Genomic DNA, 23453 nt, shown 5'->3' with positions numbered 1-23453 from the left:
TAAAGTCATCAGACCTTATTTTCTTTCTACCTTCTCTTCATCATAGAAATTCTTAGAGCTCATTGGACATGCATTTTCCTGGTAAATCTGCATGATCCATGACATGAATCCTCTTTTGTTTCTACTCTTTAGATATGAACTATCAACTTTTAATCTAAATTTCGTCTGAATTATCTTTAATTATGTTTTATGTGTGAAAAAGAAGATACTTATTTTCTCAATTTATGTGTTTTAAACAGTATGGTAGAAAGATTTTTTTTTCATTTGTTTGAATTACTATCTGTGAGGCATATGAAAAGCCACATGGGTTGAATAACTTCAAAACTCCTGAAGTTTGCCCTAAGCTATATTATCCACTTTTCTATTTCCACTGCTAAATACTGGATACTTGAGTAAATGGATTTGTATATGTGCATGTGAATGTGGGTGTGTGTACAATAGCAAATATAAGCTTTAAAATCAAATTATTCCTGTTTAACTGCTTTGAGCCCTAATTTTTTTTATCTGTGAAATAAAGTTTAAAAATATCCTTATCCTATTTTCATCAATAAATAGATAGATTTCTGTGTACATGGAAATGCGGGAGCCATTTTTTTCTCTTTCTTTTTTTTTTTTAATTAATTACATTTTATTTACTTTGCCCCTTCCTCCTCCCCTCCCGATCCCACCCTTCCTCCCCCTTCTTCACACATGCCCCTCCCCGAGTCCACTGATAGGGGAGGTCCTCCTCTCCTTCCTTCTGATCTTAGTCTATCAGATCTCATCAGGAGTGGCTGCATTGTCATCTTCTCTGGCCTGGGAAGGCTGCTCTCCACTCAGGGGGAGGTGATCAAAGAGCAGGCCAAACAGATTATGTCAGCGGCAGTCCCTCTTCCCATTACTATGTAACCCACTTGGACAATGAACTGCCATGGGCTATATCTGTGCAGGGGTTCTAGGTTATCTCCATGCATAATACTTGGTTGGAGTATGAGTCTCTGGGAAGACACCTGTGTTCAAATTTTCTGGTTCTGTTGCTCTCCTTGTGAAGTTCCTGTCCTCTCCAGCTCTTACTATTTCCCACTTCTTACATAAGATTCCATGTACTCTGCCCAACAATTGGCCACAAGCCTCAGTGTCTGCTTTGATAGTTTGCAGGGCAGAGCCTTTCAGAGGCCCTCTGTGGCAGGTTCCTAGGTTGTTTCCTGTTTTCATCTTCTTCTGATGTCCTTCCTCTTTGCCTTTTGGGATGGGGATTGAGCATTTTAGTCAGGGTCCTCTCTCTTGATTAGTTTCTTTGGATGTACAGATTTTAGTAGGTTTATCCTATATTATATGTCTATATGAGTCAGTATATACCGTGTGTGTCTTTCTACTTCTGGGATAGCTCACTCAGGATGATCCTTTCCAGGTCCCACCATTTACCTGCAGATTTCATGATTTCCTTGTTTTTCATTGCTGAGTAATATTCCATGTGTAGATATACCACAATTTCTGTATCCATTTCTCAACTGAGGGGCATCTGGGCTGTTTCCAGCTTCTGGCTATTACAAATAAAGCTGCTACAAACATGGTTGAGCAAATGTCCTTATTGTGTACTTGAGCCTCTTTTGGATATATGCCTAGGAGTGGTATGGATGGATCTTGAGGAAGCGCTATTCCTAGTTGTGTGAGAAAGTGCCAGATTGATTTCCAGAGTGGTTGTACAAGTTTACATTCTCACCAGCAGTGGAGGAAGATAACTACAGACACAGAAGCCATTTTTATAGGAGGGCTTTCTTTAAGATATATATTAAAATTGAGAGTAGACTTTAAAAATAGATACAGCAACTTGGCACAATAATTTCATGTTCTTAAATATAGATTTGTGTCTCATGGTTAAATATTGAAATACTTTGTCTTATTGTATATTCTACACACATTATTTATATAAAATCTTGCTTATAATACCATTTGTTGTTGCTGGAAGAAAGTTCATTTACCTTCAATTAATATTTAAAAATATATTCTAAAGTTTCTATAAGTAATTAAGTGGACAAAAATACAAAATTAAATTTAATTTGATAAAAATGTTTGCTGAGGATCAATCAGAAGTCTTAATTTCCTCTTGTATCATGGAATTCTGCATAACAGCTCTTACAGAATGTTTATTTTCAGACAAAGTAAGGTAAATCATAGTAATGATTAGAAAATTACTTTAATCAGGAGTCATTAGTTGTAAGTCCACCAATAGTGTTAGTAATGCTAACACACCGGGTGAATGAGAAGTAGATGGTAACTATAGTCATGGTGGAGGGATGTGTTCTAGCAGTGTAAGCACAGTAGCCTGTTTTAAATACAGGCTTCTCATTCGATTGATATTTAGCATTATCATGATTCATTAAAATTAGTTAGCCTGCCATACACAGCAGTAATAACTAATTTTGAAGAAAATTTGCAATCCTCATTTTTCAAAACAGTTTGTATAAAGGTGAATAATCTGAAGACATGAAGAGAGAAATGTGCCATCTATTTATGTTTGCTACATTCAGGGTAAATATGTTACTAAGCTAATGAATTTGTTTCATATAATAAATGTATGTAAAATAATGATTATTATGAAACAATTGTAGTAACATTGGCTGACATCATTCCTAACAATTTTGTCTTAATTTAAGGGTTAATTGGTGATATTTATCTTGAAATACATGACTCAATTTCCTTAAACTACTTTGTATTGCATAATATCTTGCAAGTTAATGCTTTTGTGATAATACAAAATAGTAAATTCTAAAAGTAATTTACACCATGTTTTCTATTAACTTTAAGAATGAATGCTCCTGTTGTACTTAAAATGGAGTCATTCAAATAATTAATGTAGGTTGTATTTTTTGTCAATTATTGTTTGATACTGGCATGTTTTTACAAAACAAATTTTGTAATAGCCATCATTGTATACTTAGCCAAATTAAAGAATGACTTTATTGTTGTCACCTTACATGGTAATTTTTAAGTTGCTTTTCTGGCATTTACATATCTGTTTTATTAATAAGATCCTATGATTTTATAACTTGGTTCTGGGTATAGAAACATATGAAGTTTTGTCTTTGAATTTTGCCTCTGGTGTAATAGTATATTCTCAGTCTAACACATTTATAGTCACTATTGACTCATATATGCATTTGGCACTCTGGTTACTTATTTCTATCACAATATTATTTTATACTGAAAACAAATATTGAAATGAACCACTTTTTCTATGTCTTAGTAACTCTTTTGTTGTAACCCTTTAGTTTGTTAAATTTGTGAAGTTTGGACTACGCTTTACCATTTGGTGTAAATGAAGCACATGTTGAGGAAAGACCCTCGTAATCCATTTGGGCTTCAGCACTCTTAAGTTACAGACTCACGAGATAAATTCTCTATCGTTCAAATGACTGGCACACATCTTCCATCTCTGTGTTTCCTGGGCTTTGTAAGGATTGTACTGTTTGATTTATTGTAATTTTTTATGGGAGATTCTTGATTCTTGATAAATTTTAATTTTAAAATACAGTATGCAAATACTTACATTGTAATATACTTTTTTTTTAACATATCCCGGGATAATAACTTGTAAGTACTCTATTTCTTTAAGCCTGTACTTGGCATGTGAATATATGATGAGGTGGCTGGAGAGGTGGCTCAGAGGTTAAAAGCACTGGCTATTCCTCCAAAGATCCTGAGTTCGTTTTCCAGCAATGACATGATGGCTCACAACCTTTTATAGTGAGATCTGTTGCCCTCTGCTGGTGTGCATGCACACATGAATATATGGTTTAAAATGGAATTCTTCTCCTACTGTCTGACTCTGGCCTAACGGGTCCCAGCGGGACTACCTGCATCTTCTTGCTCTGTGGGCTGGCTAGGTCGCCCCACCAGGGAGAAGTGGTCAAGGTGCTGGCAACTGAGTTCACGTCAGAGACTGTCTCTTCCTCACATAGAGACTGAGCTGACCATGAGCCACATCTCAGCAGGATATCTAGGTCTTCTGTGTGCAAGGTCTTTGACTGATGCATCAGTCTATCAAGTCTTTCCTGGGCCCAGCTTGGTGTTTGTTTGTTTGTTTGTTTGTTTGTTTGTTGGCTTTGTTGGACTCCTTTTGGGGCTCCTGTCCCCTCCAGTTATTCTGTCTCCTCAATTCTTTCATAAGACTCCCTGCACTCTGTCCAAAGTTTGTCTGTGAATCTCTGCATCTGCTTCAATCCCCTGCTGGGTAGAGTCTTAGAGGACATCTGTGGTAGGCTCTTGTCCTGTTCCTTCTTTCTACTCCTTCAAATGGACTAGGTAGGGTACAGGGATAGGAAGAAAGAGGGAGGGAGGGTAGGACCAGGAGGAAATGAGGGAGGGAGCTACAACTGGGATACCAAGCGAATAAATTAATAAGAAGAAAAAAAAGAATTTTTTTGACATCATGAAAATGAAGAAAAAATGTAATTCTTACTCTTCTGAAGTCAGTATTCACCTTAAAAATTGTGTCACTTATGTAAATCATTTCATAAGTTCATTTATTCACTAAAATAGGCCCTTTTTTGTTTTCAGTCAGCTTCATGGTATGCATCAAACTTATGATACATATCAGGCATTACATAGTGGTAATCCACTTTTATTTTCTTTACATAAACCACTGAACCTTACCCAACAATTATTTCTTTTATAAACTTTCATTTTTCTCCCTTACTATAAAATTTTGTTTATTTTTATTATTATCATTTATTACAATTTATTCAGTTTGTATGCCAGCTGTGGTTCCTTCCCTCCTCTCCTTCCAATTCACCATCCCTCCCTTTTCTCCACCTATGCCTAGCCAATAGTCCACTGACAAGGGAGGTCTTCCTCCCCTTCTATTTGACCCTAGGCTATCAGGTCTCACCAGGACTGATTGCATTGTCTTCCTCTGTGGCCTGGCAAGGCTGTACCACTGAGGGGGAGGAGATCAGAAAGCCTGCCACTGAGTTCATGCCAGAGAAAGCCCCTGTACTCTTTACTAGGGTCCCCATTTGGAGACTGAGTCTGTGGGCTACAACTGAGCTGGGGTTTTAGGTCCTCTCCATGCATTGTCCTTGGTTGGGGTATCATTCTCTTCAGGGCCCCATGGACTCTATTTTATTTTGGCTCTGTGGGTCTCCTTTTGGAGCTCCTGTCCTGTCCAGGTCCTTCTATTTCCACCTTCTTTCATAAAATTCCATGCATTCTGCCCAAAATTTGGCTATGAGTCTCAGCCTCTGCTTTGATACCTCCATCAGTAGTGTGTTTCAGAGGCCATCTGTAGTAGGTTCCTGTCCTGTTCTGTCTTCTCCTGCTTCCGATATCTATCGTGTTTGCCCTTCTGAATGAGGATTGATCATTTTCCCTAGGGTCTTTCTTGTTTAACTTCTTTAGAAGTAAAGATTTTAATATGTTTATCCTAGATACTTGATCTCTTCCTTTTCAATTTGTATTCCCTTGATCTCCTTTAGTTGTCTTATTGCTCTAGCTAGGACTTCAAGTACTATGTTGAAGAGGTATGGAGTAAGTGGGCATCCTTGGTTTGTCCCTGATTTCAGTGGGATTGCTTTAATTTTCTCTCCATTTAGTTTGATGTTGGCTGTAGGCTTACTGTATATTGCCTTTACTATGTTTTAGTATGTGCCTTGTCTCCCTGATCTCTCCAAAACTCTGAACGTGAATGGATGTTGCATTTTGTCAAATGCTTTTTTGACAGCTAAAGAGAAGAGCATGTGTTTTTTCCCCCCTCTGTTTGTTTATGTGGTGGATTACATTGATGGATTTCCATATATTGAACCACAACAGAGTCTAGTATCAAAAATTTAACAAGAATTATAAAGAAAGATAATAAATATTTTAAATAATAATTCAGATGGCTAATATTTCCTATGAGCTAATTCTTGTTCTAAAGAATTTACACAGATTTATCTTGCTTATCCTCACAACACTTTAAGATTTTATGTGATTTAAAGAAAGTAAGGAATAGACGCCTTATTTAATTCAGTTAGCTACCATGGAACTCAACCAGGCTTTGATCTCTTGAGCTTACATTAGCATTTGAGTTTGAGTAAGATTGAGAGTGGTAGAAATCCAAGGAAGTAGAAGCTACTATGTGTGGAAATATCCCTTGTATTGAAACTTCATGGGGGCATCTTCCCTATCACTTTGGGTGTCACCGTCTCTGAACCGGCTTCCTGGTTGATCCTCTGGCTCTTACAGTCTTTCTGCTCTCTTTCCTGTTGTTCTCTGAGCCATAATACAAGTTTTGTATTGTAGATGCATCAAGTGGGGCTAGGTTCTTAGTTGATCTCTGCAGTTTTCAAGTTGTAGCTCTCTAATATTTGTTGCAGGGAGAAGCTTCTTTGAGAAAGAGTGAAGCTAGACTTATCTATAGGTATAAGTTTAAGTACTTAGAATGCAGTTAGAATTACACTTGTTTAGGAAAGTGGGAATAGATGGTTTTCTTCTCAGATCCAGGACCTCATTAGCACTGGTTAAGTTGGCTATGATTTCAGTACCATGCATGATTTCCTCTTGTGAAGCAGAACTAATTCCGATCAGTCATCTGCTGGTTACCACCAAGATATGTGTGCAGCTATTATGCCTTTATGAGTGTCTTGCCATACTGGCCATTGTGTGGTTTATATGCATCACAGTCAGGAAGGACTATTGATTGCTTCACTCCCTGGTCAGCTTGCAAAGGAAGCTTTTGGGTAAGATTCATCTTGAGTCTTCTGAGTCCCATGTCTAAACTGTGTGGGATTTTAGTAATAAGGATTTAGTTTCATCTCTGAGAGGTAACCAAGATCAATAGTAATAGACTGTATTGTTTTAGAAGTTTCTTGTTCTCTCCTGGACAATTCAGTACTGCTTCTCACCTAATCTTAGAGAGCATTGTGGAAGAAGGAATGAAAATAGTAATAGATCCAGAAGACAAAGACATCTGCTGCAAGATGGATCTTTTGTATATACCAGGGAATCTATACCCATGAAATCTCAATGGTATGCTGTTCAAAAACAGCCTGAACTGTGTCAGCATCAAATGACATGCCAGTGTTTGTGGGGGAAGCCTCAGTGGGTCCCCTCAAGATGAGGAATTACAGGTATGAGACTGCTAGGAGATGGAAGAGTTACTTACTCCAGAGATATACCTTTTGATTTGTTTTATAGAACCAAGTGATTAGCCTTAGACTCATACATACAAGATAAAAAGATGGCATTTTTAACTTTTATGGTTTAATAAGTAAGGTCTCTGGCATTGCCTTTGAGCCTGTGAGCTTAGCAGAATTTTTTTTAAAAAGAGAATGGAAATAACTTTTACTCCTTGTGTAAAATAAGGTTTGAAGGATATATTTTAGAATTTGATAAGAAATTGATGGAGGAAAAATTTCAGAATTAAATTAACTAAATTTTCATATTCATTCTCTCTCGACTTTCATATCTTTCATAAGTCTCTGTTTGCTTTCCTACTTTTTCCTTAACCTGATGAGCCACAGGCAAAGTGAGGATCTGTTGCTCATTGTCTTGATAAGTGTTTTCCTTTTGCCATGCATATGTTTTATATATATATATAAATATATATATATATTTATATATATATATATACACACTACCATGCTTCATTTTAAGTGTACTCAGTAATTAATCAAACCTGCCTCTGGGCACATTGTATATCTTTGAAAGGTCTCTCACCAGACAAAAATTTCTACTCTTGGTTTTTTGGTTTTTTTTTTTTATCTATAGTACTCTGCTTAATCTGTATAACCCTTTTTATAGGAACTCTACATCAGTGGTATAAAATGCCTCTACACATATAGGTTTCCAAAGAAGGATTTTTTGCATGAAAATGCCCAATCATTTTAATTTCTTTTGCAGTTTTTTTATTATTTGAGAATTTATGTATGCATGTAGTGTATGATTAAATCCACCCCCACTTTGAATTGTCTCCAGTTTCTTGTATAGTACTTCTATGCCTCTCTCACACTTTTGCTTTGTTTTGTTGAAACTTTCTGAGTCTGCGTAGTGGTGCTGCTGCCTGTATATGCATGGGTATAACCCCGTAGCACTACATCCTTGAAGCAAACAGTTTCCTTCTCCTGGCAGCCATCCGTCACCAAGGTCTGTAACCTCAGCTTATGCTGGAACTTCATGAATCCCTCCTGTATTCGTGCTGCCATTTTGTCCAGCCCGATCTTGTGCAGGTATAGGGCTTGACCTTCACAACATGTTCCTTCCTTTCCTTCCTTTCCCTTACCAGTGCACTCCATCATTGTTAAGACATGGCAACAGAAAGAGACAAACAAACAACAAAAGACAAGGAAGGAAGGGAGGTCAAATGAAATGTAGAAAGACTTCTTCGAGTTCACTAACCATGCATTATCATCATTTAAATTGTGTGGAGTCATACATCATACTACAGCAAGTCTCCCTCTTCCTTCTCTTTTTAAAATAATTTCAAGATCTCAGAAGGATGAAGGCTTAACTGATTTCCCTCTAGCATGTCTATCATCATAGGTCCTTGGCTTCCTGAGATCTGGTTTCTTGAATGAATCAGTGGGAAAATAGGAGACTAGCTCTGTATCCCAGGCTGAATGAACACTTCAGAACCAGTGTCTTCCACAGCCACCTGACCTGTCCCAGCCAGCTTGAACTCCTGTGCCTGGCTTCTGCTGTTGCATTCTAATGAATCAGAAATGTATCTCTTGACCTAGATGCTTTTAGATTTACTAATTTTTCTTAGTTTCTTCAGTTTCATGCTTTTTATGTGCATTGTATAATGATTTGGTAACTTTCTTTCAGTTCAGTGGTTTTTTTTTTAATGTAATGTTAGATGTTACAATTAATATTCAATAAACAAAAACTTCACTGCCTGCTGACATCAAACATTGTATGTAAGATAATTTTGGTATTAACTGGCCTAGCAGTATTTGTTGTAATGGCTCATGCCTCTCTAGAATGTTAAAGAACCAGAACAAATAGTTAGACGGCCCTCAGAAAGCTTATGTATGTGTTTTCTTTACACACGAAAATTGGATTAGATTGTAAATAAATTCTCTTAATTTACAATTTGCACACCTGTGAAAACAATATACATTATTAGATTGTTCATATTGAGTATAAAACAATTTTAAGTAATTATAAATAAACATTGACAATAGTAAGTATTGAAATAAATATAATATTAAATAAATATTGAAAAATATTAAATATTGAAAGTAATCCTGGACCTTCTAAAACATTTTAAAATAACATTTATTTTAATCCGATATCTTTTAAATCAAATGACATTCCTTAACATACTTCTGGAATTCCCTTTCTGGGGTTGTCATTATTAGCATAAAGCCTACCTTAGAATCTGTTTCATACTTGTATAATCAAATAAGCAAAGATATATGTGCATATATATATATTATATAACCTTATTATTCACAATGTTCATTGAGCACATTTGACTGTAATTAGCACATTGACTGTAAGTATTAGTTCCTTATTAGAGTTAAGACTCACCTCAAAACACAGCACACTAATAATGTGTAGGAGGTAATCATAAAATGTGCAATGGGTTCTGAGTAAGTTATTCCTTTAAAATTTTTAGTGTTTATTTTGAAAGAAGCATAGCTATGTAGTTAATATGTCATGTATTAATTTAGCTATGATGAAAATTGATCTTAATTATTTTACAAGAAAACCAAAACAACAAACTTGATATTGCTTTCTTTTTATTTTTATTTTTTCCAGCTTTTAAAAAGATTTATTAATTACAATTTATTTACTTTGTATCCCTGCTGCAGCCTCCTTCCTTGTCTCCTTCCAGTCCCCCTCTCCCTCCCACTTCTCCCCCTATATCCTTTCCCTAGTCCACTGATAGGGGAGGACCTACTCCCCTTCTGTCTGACCCTAGCTTATCAGGTCTCATCAAGGCTGGCTGTCTTCCTTTATGGCCTGACAAGGCTGCACCCTCCAGGGAGATGTGATTAAAGAGGCGGCCACTGAGTTCATGTCAGAGACAGACCCTGATCCCCTTACTAGAGAACCTACTTGGAAACTGAGCAGATGGGCTTCCTCTGAACAGGGGTCTAGGTCTTCTCCATGCATGGTCCTTGATTGGAGTACTGGTCTCTGCAAAAATCCCATGGGCCCAGGACTTTGGCTCTGTTGTTCTCCTTATGGAGTTCCTGTCTACAGATTCAGTGCAATTCCTATCAAAATACCAACACAAATTTTTACAGACGTTGAAAGAGGACTTCCCAAAACAAAAATCCCAGAATAGCAAAAATAATCTTGTACAATAAAAGATCTTCTAGAGGTATCACCATCCCAGATCTCAAGCTGTACAATAGAGCAACAGTAATAAAAAGAGCATGGTACTAGTAAAGAAACAGAATGGTGGATGGATGGAATCTAAATGAAGACCCAGAAATAAACCCACACACCTAGGGAAACTTAGTTTTTGACAAAGAAGCCAAAACCATACAATGGAAAAAAGACAGCATCTTCAACAAATGGTGCTGGTCTAACTGGATGTCTACATGTAGAAAAATGCAAATAGACTCATATTGATACTTCTTTCTGGTAAAAAAAAAAAAAAAAAAAAAAAAAAAAAAACTTCTGAATTACCTAAAAGAGGTAATCCAACCTGAGGTAGCTGTCCTTTCCTAGGAGACTCTTATTTACCTAGTAGCATACTTCAGTGAAGTTTATTTTCTACTTGAGCTATTTTAATTGGCCACAGCCTCCTGAGAGGCACTGTTCATTCTTAAAAAAACAGCTGGGAGCACACTATAGCCCTGAGAGTGGTATAAATAGATTTGAAGGGCGGTAGAAAGTGATAAAATAGGGTCCTGTGCTGCTGTCTTATTCACAAATATAACTGAGCCAGTGAAACATCTTTTAAACATAAGATGAAAGTTAGAGGATTTGGGTGACAATTTGGTAGAATTCTATAAAAAAAAAAAAAAAAAAAAAAAAAAAAAAAAAAAAAAAAACCTTGCTGGCTTATAACAAACCAAATAAAGGAAATTGAAGTGAATTTATGTAAAATAGAAGTGAAGAGAGTGAAATGATACCATCTCTTATACTGTAAACCACAGTTCTGTTCTCAGCTATTGCCCATCTGGTGAATAGTTGAAAAAAGTCTTAGGTCATATGATCTCATTGTAGCCAATTGGGTGGTTTGGCAGACAACAAATATCTCTTCACATGAATTATATGCATGTCCATTTGTCTGTGAGCATTCTGTATTTGTCCGTATAGCCCAGTAGATGGGTGGATAAACCATGTGTATAAGTCCACACCTGTATATTTATGCCCAGTAATCAGCACTTAGATTCCTTCGAGGAAATAGACTGGTAGAAATAATCTAGTTAGAGCAGTTTCTATGGGGATTTTTGTTTACTCCTTTTTTCATATTTCCTCCAGTTGTAAAAATTACAGTGATTACACATCATAAAGCCTATCTGTAATAAAATGCATCAGCTGGCCAAGGTTTTCATCGCTCACTCAATAATCCATTAATACAGCAATGCTGCCCAGGCATCTTTATAATACCAACTCGGAGGTAATTTTAATCAGCTAGACCAGCTGGTATTTAACAGCAGCTGCTGGAGATGCCACAAATATACTCAGTAGCTGACATCTTTATTTGCAGTTTTTCAAGAGGAGAAGAGATTCTCCTGTGGTTATTTGTATTAAGCATTTAAAGGAAGTGTAAAGTAGATAGGAGTTTATGCCTAAATGAGAAGGGGAAAGGAAATGATGGTAAAAATAACAATGATAAATTCTGCTGGAGGAGGTTTATAAATGCAGAAACTGCTGAAATAAATAACAAGACAATGGCTCAGAGTGGACTTTACACCTTTTTCTTGGTTATATTTGCACTAGTTGTGATTATCACTAGCAGTAAAAATGTAGTGGGCTGTGTAGTATCTTTTTTGTGCTTCTACACTGAATTTGTAGTACCTTTTACTACATAAACCTGAAGAAATCATTTCACTTTAGACAATTTGCTCATATATGTTACTCTGACTTAATCAGTTCATGTCATGTCATTTTGTACATTATGAATATATTTTGTAACTGTTCTATTAGGTTTTATATACATTAAGGCACCATCAATATGCATTATCTAGTAATAAATGTGGAAGGCCATTTTGTACTAATAGGGAGGCAGTATGGAAACATGAAGTTAGCAGTAATGAGACTATTAGAAACAAAAATTTAATTACATTTAGTGGATCTTTGCTTACAAAGCACAGAAGTAAGTGATAGACTGCACTGCTCATAAATGCCTAGTGTGTTTATTAAACCCCTTGGCTTTCACCCTTTTTCTTCTCATTTTTTATATAATACTTGGATAACTTTTAATTAGGAATTGTAAGAACTTTCTGATTTGTAAAATCTCCACTTTTGGAGATGGGATACAAAAATTCTTTGGGTTCAATGAAAAAAACAGTAGAAGAAGGCACGTGAGTCAAAAAGTGGTCTTTGAGGATTGTTATGGAATTCATGTATTTATAGACAATGGTGTTGTGTAGAGAGCTGCATTCTGAAATATGATTATGATATTAATGTCTGATATGTAAGATTCCAGCAGCTAATTCCTTTTGTCGTTTTCTCTAAGATTGAAATTAGAAAACTGAACACTATTTTTTTAAGGAAGTAAATTGTGTCAACAACATAGCTTAGTACATAAAGTTACTTAATGCCCAGCTTGCCACTCACAGTTGTATCCCGGGGACCAACATAGTAGTAAAAAATGCTGGCTCCCACACATATACAATGGTCACACACCTATAAATGTTAAAAAAAAAAAGCTTAAGAAAATGCATTTATGAACCTTGTATATCTATTGTCGAAACAAGTTTGTTGTTTCTGACTCTTACAGAGAATTAACTTTTCTTGTTTATATTTTTCGCTTAAAAAAGAAAAATTTCAACCCCCTAAAAAAGTTAATGAATTACATGTTCAAGTGTGCTGCTGTATTAAATATTCAAAGATTGACCAAATCTTCTGTAATACTCAGTCTCTGTTCATCTGTCAGTGCTGGTGGCTTTTTCCCAGATCCAAGTAGTAACTTGACAACAGCGTTGGACTGTGATTGAATACTGAAAGTTAAAAGCCAGTGACAGGGAGGGTTACTGAGATAGCAGTTTGAATTTTAAAATTACTTAGCTAGCATTTTTTTAGTTTTGTTTGTAGTGGAAACAGCCCATTTAAGTTTGTTACTGTGTTTGACAACAGACAATTTGATATATTGCTGGGCACAGCGGTAGGTTGGATTTGAGTGGTATTAGCTCTCAGTGTTTTGATTAATGGTAATTGTCTCCATGAAAAGGCATTTTTTACTACAACTCATAGTTCTGGAAACAGAAGTCAACTTACAAGATCCATAATTACTATTCTGAGTTAGCATATAAAAGGGCAAGGAGAGCCTGCTGCACTAGCACGGTAGGTTGTCTTTTTCCCTCCTTCTGCTTTGTTTTGTAGTTAGAGCCTGTTCCTTTTGTCAGAATATAAATCTTTTGTTGTTTATCTTTTGTTCCGTATGTGAAGTTGATTTACGACACATTTCTGTAGCCCATAATTTAGTTTAAATTCTGTACCAGGGTGAAATTTTCACCTGTCTGTACAGTGGACTATAAACAAAACACAAAACAGCCAAGTGTTGTATATATTAAAGAGGAAACATACTTATTTTTTCCCTGTCTTCCTTTTCTTGTTTTTTTTTCAATAAAACAGAACAGCCCACAATAAGAAAAAAAAATAGTATTTTTACTTTTTAATACTGCAGAGGTTTCTATCATCCTTTTTAAATATTTCATATATCTCAAATGAATTTAACTCAGGGGAAACCTAAAGGTAAATTTTATTTGCAGGAAATAAAAACTGCATTTAAGGAGCAAGTTTTTATTAACACAGAAGCATAATGCCCAGATAAAGGCCCATGTCCATGTATAAAAATAAATGGTGATGTGAAATACATACATATATATATTCATTCACAGAAGGACTGATTTGTACTTTCACCATTAAACTTTTGGAATTAATACTAAATGAATTTTCGTATCCTTAGTCAAACCACTGTTTCTTCAGAGTCATGAAGCTTAGTGCTTATATATATGTTCAAGGTTTTCTTTGGGTATATTTGTTTAGATATGGTAATGTTAAGCTAAATAAATAGCTTGGTTAGATGAAGTGTTATTTGTTTAGGATTTTATTTATTTGCATGGTTAGCTACTTGTTTGTTTGTTTCAGGGGAAAGAGAGACTTGGAAAAGAGGAAAAAAATCATTACTGTACTTATTCACCCTTGTTTTAAGATGAGAAAATTTGTATTTAAGAGGTAATGTTAAGAGATTTTTTTTCTGCTAAAAAACATGTTCAAATAGAAAGGAAAATATACTCAGTTATCTTGAAAAGAGTGTGAAAAGCACCCTTGTTTATTAACTCAAGGTTGAGAATCAGTATTTACATGACAACCTTCTTCCCTTATTTTTGTAAGAAAAATACATAAATTTTTGAGTCTGGTATTTGCCAAAGAAATTTAGTGTGATATTTTAAAAATAATAGATCTCCCTGATTTTAGCAGGATTTTAGGTTTATATTAATATAAGCATTTTTGGCATAAATATTAGCACATGCCTTCCATATGGATGGCTTAATATATGCCGTGTTCTATAATATATCTGAAGGGTAGAAATCTGTGAAATAAGAACTTACAGTGCACCAGATTATTCCTACTAAGAGTGAATGATATTCTTTCATAGTAGCCTAGATTGCTGCTATTTGTTATTTTAAGCAAAATTAAAATTAATAAATTGTTGTCTAATGTACACATAAGCCTTTAGCACAAAAATAATTATTAACTTAAAATATTCTTTAGAGTTAATAACTATGTGGCATTGTAGTATCTTTTATTGAAAGATACCTTATTTAATTACCATAAACTAGTTGAATAGAGACCTCAATTAGATGATCTGTTAATGCAAATGTATAGCAAATTACAATTTTTTCTTCATCCATAGGCCATTACTGTGTAATGTGAGCATAGGATGTAAAATACAAGAAATCATTACATGCAGGTAGTGCGTAGGCAATCAATTCTGACCCTGTGTCTCAGTCTGTTGGGCGATAGTAATGTGAGATAGATGGATAGTTACTTGTGTCCCAGTGGGGGCGGGCTTTAGTCCTTTGTCATTTCTCCCAGGCAGTCCTCCAGCCTGTGCTACATTTGAAGTTATGTGTTTCTTTTTCTCTTTCCTTTCCTTTTCTTTTCCAAGTGTTTTGTGAGATAGTGGTGAAAAATTAATAGTAATAGCCATCAGTGTTATCACGTTAAACAATTACAATTAATGTCACCATCAACACCCCCAAATTGTGTGATTAGCTGCAATTCCTTAAGTGTCTAATGAATCGCTTGTCAACCTGTCAATGAAATACACTACTCAGTCTTAGTTCTCTACTCTTGAAGCAAAAAAGTTAAAATTATGAAACACTTGGGCACTAGTAAACTATACATTTTTTGTTTTGTTTTATTTTTTAGTTTTTCAAGACAGGTTTTCTCTGTGTAGCCCTGACTGTCCTGGACTCAGTTTGTAGACCAGGCTGAACTCGAACTCACAGAGATCTGCCTGCCTCTGCCTCCCTGAGTGCCGGGATTACAGGTGTGTGACAATGCGCCTGGTTGACAGAAGTCTTTCTTACACATCTAAAATGAACATGATCTTTATGAATGATTTGTGGTCTCACATCAGCTGTGGACCTGTATGCTAATTGCTTTCCTTATAGGGATAAACTTTTTTCTGATTGTTTAATTATTTAAATGTATCATTACTCCTAAAGGCATGTGAGCAAAACTAACTCATCCTGGTGTGATTAACTCGTGAGGCTAAAAATGGTCTCTGAAATGAGCTGTTCTGCAGCTGAAGGCATTAAGAATGTACTGAAAGGACAAACAATAATTTTCATTTAGGAACCTTTAAGCCTTTACTGATCATCCCTCATCCTCACTTATTTTTAGGAACCCTAATCTATGCAAAGTTTTTCAAGATCTTTACATATCAGTCAGACACTGCAATGTTGTAAGCTTTTTTTCAGTTGTATGTTATTCTAAGTAAAAGTTGTAATTACTGTGCTATTTAAAATAATAGAGAAAATGTGAAATACCATTTGAATGAATGTCCAGATATTTATGACAATGGTAAGTTGCTTAAAGTGGAAGCAGCATGTGAGGACACTTTAGCAATTCCCTGAGAGATGGTCTGAAATATACACTCTTCAGTCCGTTAGGAATAGGGAGTAGTCCAGAGTGTCACTTCACACAGGCTACAGAAGTGTTTCTATGTGCATTAAAGTTTGCAGAACAATGAAACATACTGATAGAAGTAAAATGGCCCAAGAGATTGTAGAACAGTTTGGGGGGAGCTTACCTTTTTTGTTTATGTTTTGTTTTGAGATAGGTTTTTCTGTGTAGCCCTGGCTGTCTTAGAACTCAACCTGTTGAACAGGCTGGCCTGGAACTCACAGATAACCACCTGTCTCTGCCTCGTGAATGCTGGGATTAAATGCATGCACCACCACCACCTGGCTATGGAACAGTTTCTGAATCCCAGTATAACGTTCAAAGAAAAAGACTCTTTTCAGATTTACTTCTACTTGGCCACCACTAGTTTTTCTACCTATTTTTACATTCATTCATTCGTTCGTTCGTTCATTCATTCATTTGATGTGGGATGTGTTTTATTTTACATTTATTTCAAATAAAGAATGAAGAGATAATGATTTTTTTGTAACAGTCTAGTAAGTTTCTGAGGAAGTGGACACCCACTCCCAATGAGCGGCCACCTTTTAATCCATGGTGAAGTATCTGACTAACATGTACAAGACTTTGGGCTCAATGCCAGGAAACAAGTACACACTCTCATTCTTCCAGAGTGATTCATGAAAAATCTTCACACTTAAAACTTTTTACTGTTGCCCTTATGAGTACTGTAGTTGTTAATATAGTTGGCTTGGCAGATGCTAGAATCCCCTGTGGGATAAAGCTCTGCATTTATCTAGGTTAGGTTCTTGTGAACAGCAGCACATTAGAAAGAGAAAGCAAGCTTAGCATAAGCGTTTGTCCTCTGCCTCCTGACTCAGGTTTCTATTGCCATGACTTCCCCATCATGGAGTTCACACTTGAATTACATAAGCCTACCTTCTTTAATTTGATTTTGTTAAAGCATCAAGAAAAGTGTTTAAATCTCATACCATTAGCAACAAAGAATGAACTGAATCTAAAGTGGAATGTAGAAAGACATGTTGGAGGAGTCCACTAGGAAAAAACTATGAAAGTTGAATTCACTAATGTAAGAATTCACATTTTAACAAGATTTTTCAGGGAATGTCCAAGCACATAAAAATTAGAGACTCATACATGAGCAGACCGGGTTTGGTTGCTGATATAAAAGCATATATTTAATAATATACACTTGTAAGATGGAGAATTCATGGCAACTCTGAGAGTTCCAGAACACAGTGTCAGGAAATATTCAGTCATAAAGAACATTTCTAAAGATAAAGGAAGCAAGACTAACTCAGTCTCATTAAGTATGTATCATCTTTTAATAGGTGGCGTCAGATGCTCAACCTTATAGCACCTTTTTGAATAGGGTATAAACATTCCCTGGTGGTCAGAGAGGCTCCCTTGCAAGTTCAACTAATTGTATCTGAAATGTACACCAAATACTATGCTTTCTGAAAATGTAACTATACCAAAGTAAGCATCCAACTGTACAATACGTGTTGAATTATTTAATGTTAATTTATTATTAAAGTATATACAATATTAAACTTTAATTGCCAGCTCATTTGATGGAGCAGAATTAAAGTTGAGGGGCTGGGGAGTCATCTCAGTGATTACAAGAATATACTGTTTTTGCAGAGGACACAGGTTTGATTCCCAGCACCTGTAGGGTGGTCACCAACCATCTATAACTCCAGTTCTAGGAGGTCCAATGTCCTTCTCTGGCCATTGTGGGCACTAGGCACACACCTGGTGCACATAAATACGTGATGGTAAAACAGTCATAAGATGAATATTTTTTCCAGGGGATGTCTGGGTGACCTAAGGCCGGTCCCAGTCGTTCCTGTACCCTGGGGTTATCTCTCGACTGAAAATTCCAGTCTCTGATAGTGTGGTGCCCACGGTTCAGTCTGGGACCGTGACCAGAGACACTGGCTTGTGGCTCTGGGCTGGGGCTGGGGCTGGCGGCCGGCAGCCAAGCGTCTGGCGGAACCAGGATCTCTTCCGCGGTTTAGCCGGGTGAGTTAAAGGCTGATTGAATCCCCCACCGTGGGGTATCCTCTCACCTGGGAAACACAATGACTGTGTTTTATGGCCGAGAGTTCTGATTGCTGGTCACCGTGCTGATCCTGCTGTGCTGCTGCTCAGAATGAGAGTCCTCCCGGCGCCGCCATCTTGCCCCTCCCCAAGATGAATATTTTTTAAGACTCCATAGACTATCAGTTATGGTAATCCCTAACCATAAAATTATTTTGTTACTCCTTCATAGCCATAATTTTGCTACTGTTAATGAATGGAAATGTGATTAGCTGATATGCAAGATTTCTGATATATGACCCCCAAAGGGGTTGTGAGACTGACAGGTTGAAAACCACTGCCATAGAAATTTCAAATATATATTGAATAAGTGTTATAGTACTGTAAATGAATAAATATTGGATATGCTCTATGGGTTTACATACATTAATACTGTTGATGACTTTAAATTTCTGGAGATGGATAAAATTTCTCAATACATAATACGGTAATGATTGTTTATTTAGGACAGCAGATAGTAGATTACCATTACACCACAGAGACAAAAGGAAAGAAGAAGAGCTGCCAATAAACAAGCAAAATTATAATTGAATATTGATGTATTCTCAGATATGACTGCATTTTCTGTGTTATTGCAATGCAATGCAAGGAAAGAAAACTAGATTTTTTTTTTCTCCCTGAATGAAAAGGCCAAATCCCCAGAGGAGAGGAATTCTTCCCTACTTAACAGCCATGAATTGCCAATGGTTCTTCCAAAGGAGTGGGTCCTCAGGGCCTCCTAACCCAGTCCATGCTGAATTTTGACTGCCTTGTTCTTGTGCAGGTTGTGTACAAGTAACCACAGCTGCTCTAAGTTGATGCATGGAGTTCCATGTCATGTCTAAAGTCAGCACTTCACAGCAATTCTTCCCATCTACTGGTTGGTTTTGTTTGTTTGTTTGTTTGTTTGTTTTTTCCAGAGCTGAGGACTGAACCCAGGGCCTTGTGCTTTCTAGGCAAAGCGCTCTACCACTGAGCTAAATTCCCAACCTCAGAGGTTGTGTGTGCCAGTTACCTTGTTGATTTTTTTTATTTATTTTTTGCTCTTTTTTTATTGATCATTTTTTTAATAAACATTTTCCTTTAAAAGTCAGTCTTGCCATGAGTTATATATGAGTGGAATGACTTTAAATGTAGGTTGTACATTCCTTAACACTACAAATGCAGTGCTGCACAATGAATTCACTGTAACTTATAAAAGGAATGATTCTACTTTTTAAAAACAGGTAGTTTTAAGTTGTATGTGTATGAAAGCAGATAGCATTCTGGAGAATAGTCATCTGCTTCTTTATCCTCATTAAGAACTTTCTCCATTGGTAGTTTAGGACATATTTGTGTCTGATTTTTGTGTTTTTGAGTAATCTTTCTACAACAGAATGGGCCAAAATGAGATGACAGTGGGGAAACATATAAGAAAGCAGCTCAAAAATTTTGTCTGTTAAAGTCATTCAACTCTTTTATATATGAGTCAGAGAATGCTGAGTTTTGCTCTCATGGACTGCATGTGGAAGAGCCATGATTTAGGGACTAGGAGCCACTGTCCTTCCAGATCCAGTAGAGAAGAGTAGAGAGAGCTGGGGTAAGGAAAGATTGGTAGAATGCATTCTTCTTAGGGAAGTTGTCAACTTCAGTGTTTGATTTAGTTGTTTGTAATAATTTATTAGTATCATCTGAGAAACTTGATGACAGTGTAACAGCTTAAAAGTTGCATAGTATCTAGACAATGGAGACCAATCTAGAACAATGATTAAGACTATGACACAGCCTATCTGAAATGGAATTCCATCTTGACTGTTTACTCCATTGCCTTCCCAAATAACATATATTTGTAAGAGGCAGTTACTCATCTACAGAATAAATGTAATACCTCTTAACATTTTAGAATTAAATGATGCACTACATGAAAAGCACTCAATACTGTAAGAACTCAAGTGAATAATGCCATATCGATTAGATCAGATTGTTACAACTAGGTTGGTTTAGTAGGGGGAAACTTTCACAATAGAAGTATTACTTGCACAGCCTTCTAAAGATGACTGCAGTGTATTCACAATGCAAAGTTAACAGACTTGGTGGTTTGTTTGTTTTTTTTTAAAGGAACCCTCTTTATTATTTCTTTTTTAAATTATTACAATTTATGCACATTGTATCCAAGCTGTAGCACCCTCCCTTATCCCCTCCCAATCCTATTCTCCCTCCCTCTTCTCTTTCCATGCCCCTCCCCAAGTCCAGTGATACTGGAGGTCCTCTGCCCCTTCCATCTGACCCTAGCCTATCAGATCTCAGCAGGACTGCCTGTATTATCTTCCACTGTGGCATGGTAAGGCTGCTCCCCCCTCAGGAGGAGGTGATAAAAGAGTCAGCCACTGAGTTCATATCAGAGTCAGTCCCTGTTCCCCTTATTAGGGAACCCCCTTAGAGGTTGAACTGCCATGGGCTGTATCTGAGCAAGGGGTCTAGGTTATCTCCATGCATGGCCCTTGGTTGAAGTATCAGTCTTTGCAAAGACCCCTGGGCCAAGACTTTTTTGGTTCTGTTGGTCTCCTTGTGGAGCTTCTGTCCACTCCAGGTCTTTCTATCTCCCCCTTCTTTCATAAGAATGGCTAAGATCAAAAACTCAAGTGACAACACATTCTAGAGAGGATGTGAAGAAAGGGGAACCCTCCTCCATTGCTGGTAGAAATGTAAACTTGCACAGCCATTTTGGAAACCAATCTGGCACTTTCTCAGACAATTAGGAATAGTGCTACCTCAAGATCCAGCTATACCACTCCTAGGCATATATCCAAAATATGCTCAAGTACACAATGAGGACATTTGCTTAAGCATGTTCGTAGCAGTTTTATTCAGAGTAGCCAGAAGCTGAAAACCATCTAGATGTCCATCAACTGAGGAATGAATGGATGCAGAAGTTGTGGTACATTCACACAATGGAATACTACTCAGCAATAAACAACAAGGAAATCAAGAAATTTTCAGGCAAATTGTAGGAACTAGAAAAGATCATCCTGAGTGAGGTAACCCAGAAGCAGAAAGACACACACTCACTTACAAGTGGATATTAGCTACATAATATAGGATAAATATACTAAAGTTTATATTCCTAAAGAAGCTAAACAAGAAGGAGGACCCTAAGGAAGTTGTTCAGTCCTCACTCAGAAAGCAAATGGGAGAGCCGTAGGAAGCAGGAGAAAATAGAACAGGACAGGAGCCTACCACAGAAGGCCTCTGAAAGTCTCTACCCAGCAGGTTATCAAAGCAGATGCTGAGACTCATAACCAAACTTTGGGCAGAGTGCTGGGAATCTTAGTAAGTGTTAGTATGATGTCTTTAGAACTCTTACATTTCAGAGACCAGTGCCTGTGTTACAACTTAAACACACAGAATCATCTCGTGCTGCCTTATTCAAGTTAACAAACAACAGAATTATTAGAGAGTGGAACTACTGGTAAAAGACATTTGCTACTAGTCATGCAATTCTGTTTTTTGTATAAATGAGTATGAATTAGATAAAATTGCACAGATGATTCCCCCATTGACTTCAGACTTGATTATGTTTTTATCCTTCATACTAATCACACTGTGATTATGAATTTCTAGGCACAGTACTCAGTAGCTCTCTAGGGCAGTGATTCTCAATCTGTGGGTTGCCACCCCTTTGGCAAACCTCTGTCTCCAAAAATGTTTAAATTGTAATTCGTAACAGTAGCAGAATTACAGTTATGAAGTAGTAACAAAAATAACTTTATGGTTGGAGTCACTACAGTATCAGGAACTGTGTTAAAGGGTCACAGCATTATAAGGTTGGAAATAGGCCCAGCATGGATTGTTACTTGCTCTTTATTTTGAACCTCTCAGATTGAAACCTTTGCAGGCAAAACATTGCTGCCTTGTTGGTTTGTTTCATGCTCCACTCCCAGTACAAAGAGGACACATGCATGGAATGAAAACACAGAGTAGTCTTTATTCCCTTTCTGTTACATATACCTAGAACATCCTTCTCAAGAGCTCTGAACAGCCTTAAGGTTTATAAACAATGGGACTGTTCACTATGTCACCAGCTTCTAAGAAAAACAGTTCAGAGACCTGCCTGCTACTAGCAAATACTATAAAGCTTTATATTTCACAAATTAATTAATGCATTCCATTTGAAAAATGTAAATTTATTTCACCATATTTCTCAAAAATTCTCTGCAGCAAGGCACTTGATATATTTCCAGCATTATTTTAAGAAGTAACTATCATCTTTATGTTTTCCCCTAAAATTGTAACTCATAATTTGCAAGATTTTCTCCTCAATAATTAACTGGATTATCTCAGTTTTCTTAGACTAATTATAGATGTCATGCATATATACTAACGGTAAATTGGGGGCATATAATACATTTATTTATGTATGCTTATATAAGTCTTTATAGTACCATATTACATAATTCTATTTGTTAGTACATGAAAATCATTTTCTCTGAATTGGTATGTCAATGCATGGGACAACAGAGATGACCAATTAATCCTGGTCAAATTATTTTCTTCAATGACTTTGTTTTATACATAAGGCACAAAGTGGATTTTCAGAGAAGCTGAGCCTGATGGGTCGACACATAAGCTGTTTGACATTTGTTCCCAGTCAGACCGGATGCCACATGAAAAATTTACTCAGGCAAGAGACTCCCCGGAATAAACAGTTCTCTAGTGTTGCTCACAGGGGACTCGGCAAGGTGAGCGGAACCTCAGCTTGTCACGGATGCACTGTTCTGACAAACATAAGTAGATGCTAATGGCTAAATCGTGACAGAATAAAGTCCCACAACCATATGGCTAATTGCCACAACAATATCTTCAGTGTTATTAATCAAGTTTTCATAGTGTGCCATGATAATTGGAATAATTAGAAACAGCATAGGCATTGCTTGTCTGCCACACATTCTGCAGATAGGGACCTCAAACAGCCACAGTCACACTTTCAATACTCTGTAGTTTTGTGATACCTCTTCCTCAAAAAATGACTTGGTGAATTAATGCATTAACTTTCTGCCATCAGTATACTTTGTGTTAGCCTCTATAAGCACACAAATCTCTAAGTGATACTACTGAAGCTCCTGGATAAA

General features: G+C 36.6%; 1 protein-coding gene across 5 annotated transcripts in view; it reads left to right on the top strand.

Moving 5' to 3' along the window:
• Nucleotides 1-23453, top strand: part of Tbc1d5 (TBC1 domain family member 5) — a 434903-nt gene that overhangs the window by 229412 nt on the left and 182038 nt on the right. The window lies entirely within an intron of this gene.

The sequence above is a fragment of the Meriones unguiculatus genome, chromosome 16, assembly GCF_030254825.1.
Source record: "Meriones unguiculatus strain TT.TT164.6M chromosome 16, Bangor_MerUng_6.1, whole genome shotgun sequence".
In the NCBI taxonomy this organism is placed as follows: Eukaryota; Metazoa; Chordata; class Mammalia; order Rodentia; family Muridae; genus Meriones; species Meriones unguiculatus.
This window is presented reverse-complemented; position numbering and strand designations above follow the sequence as displayed.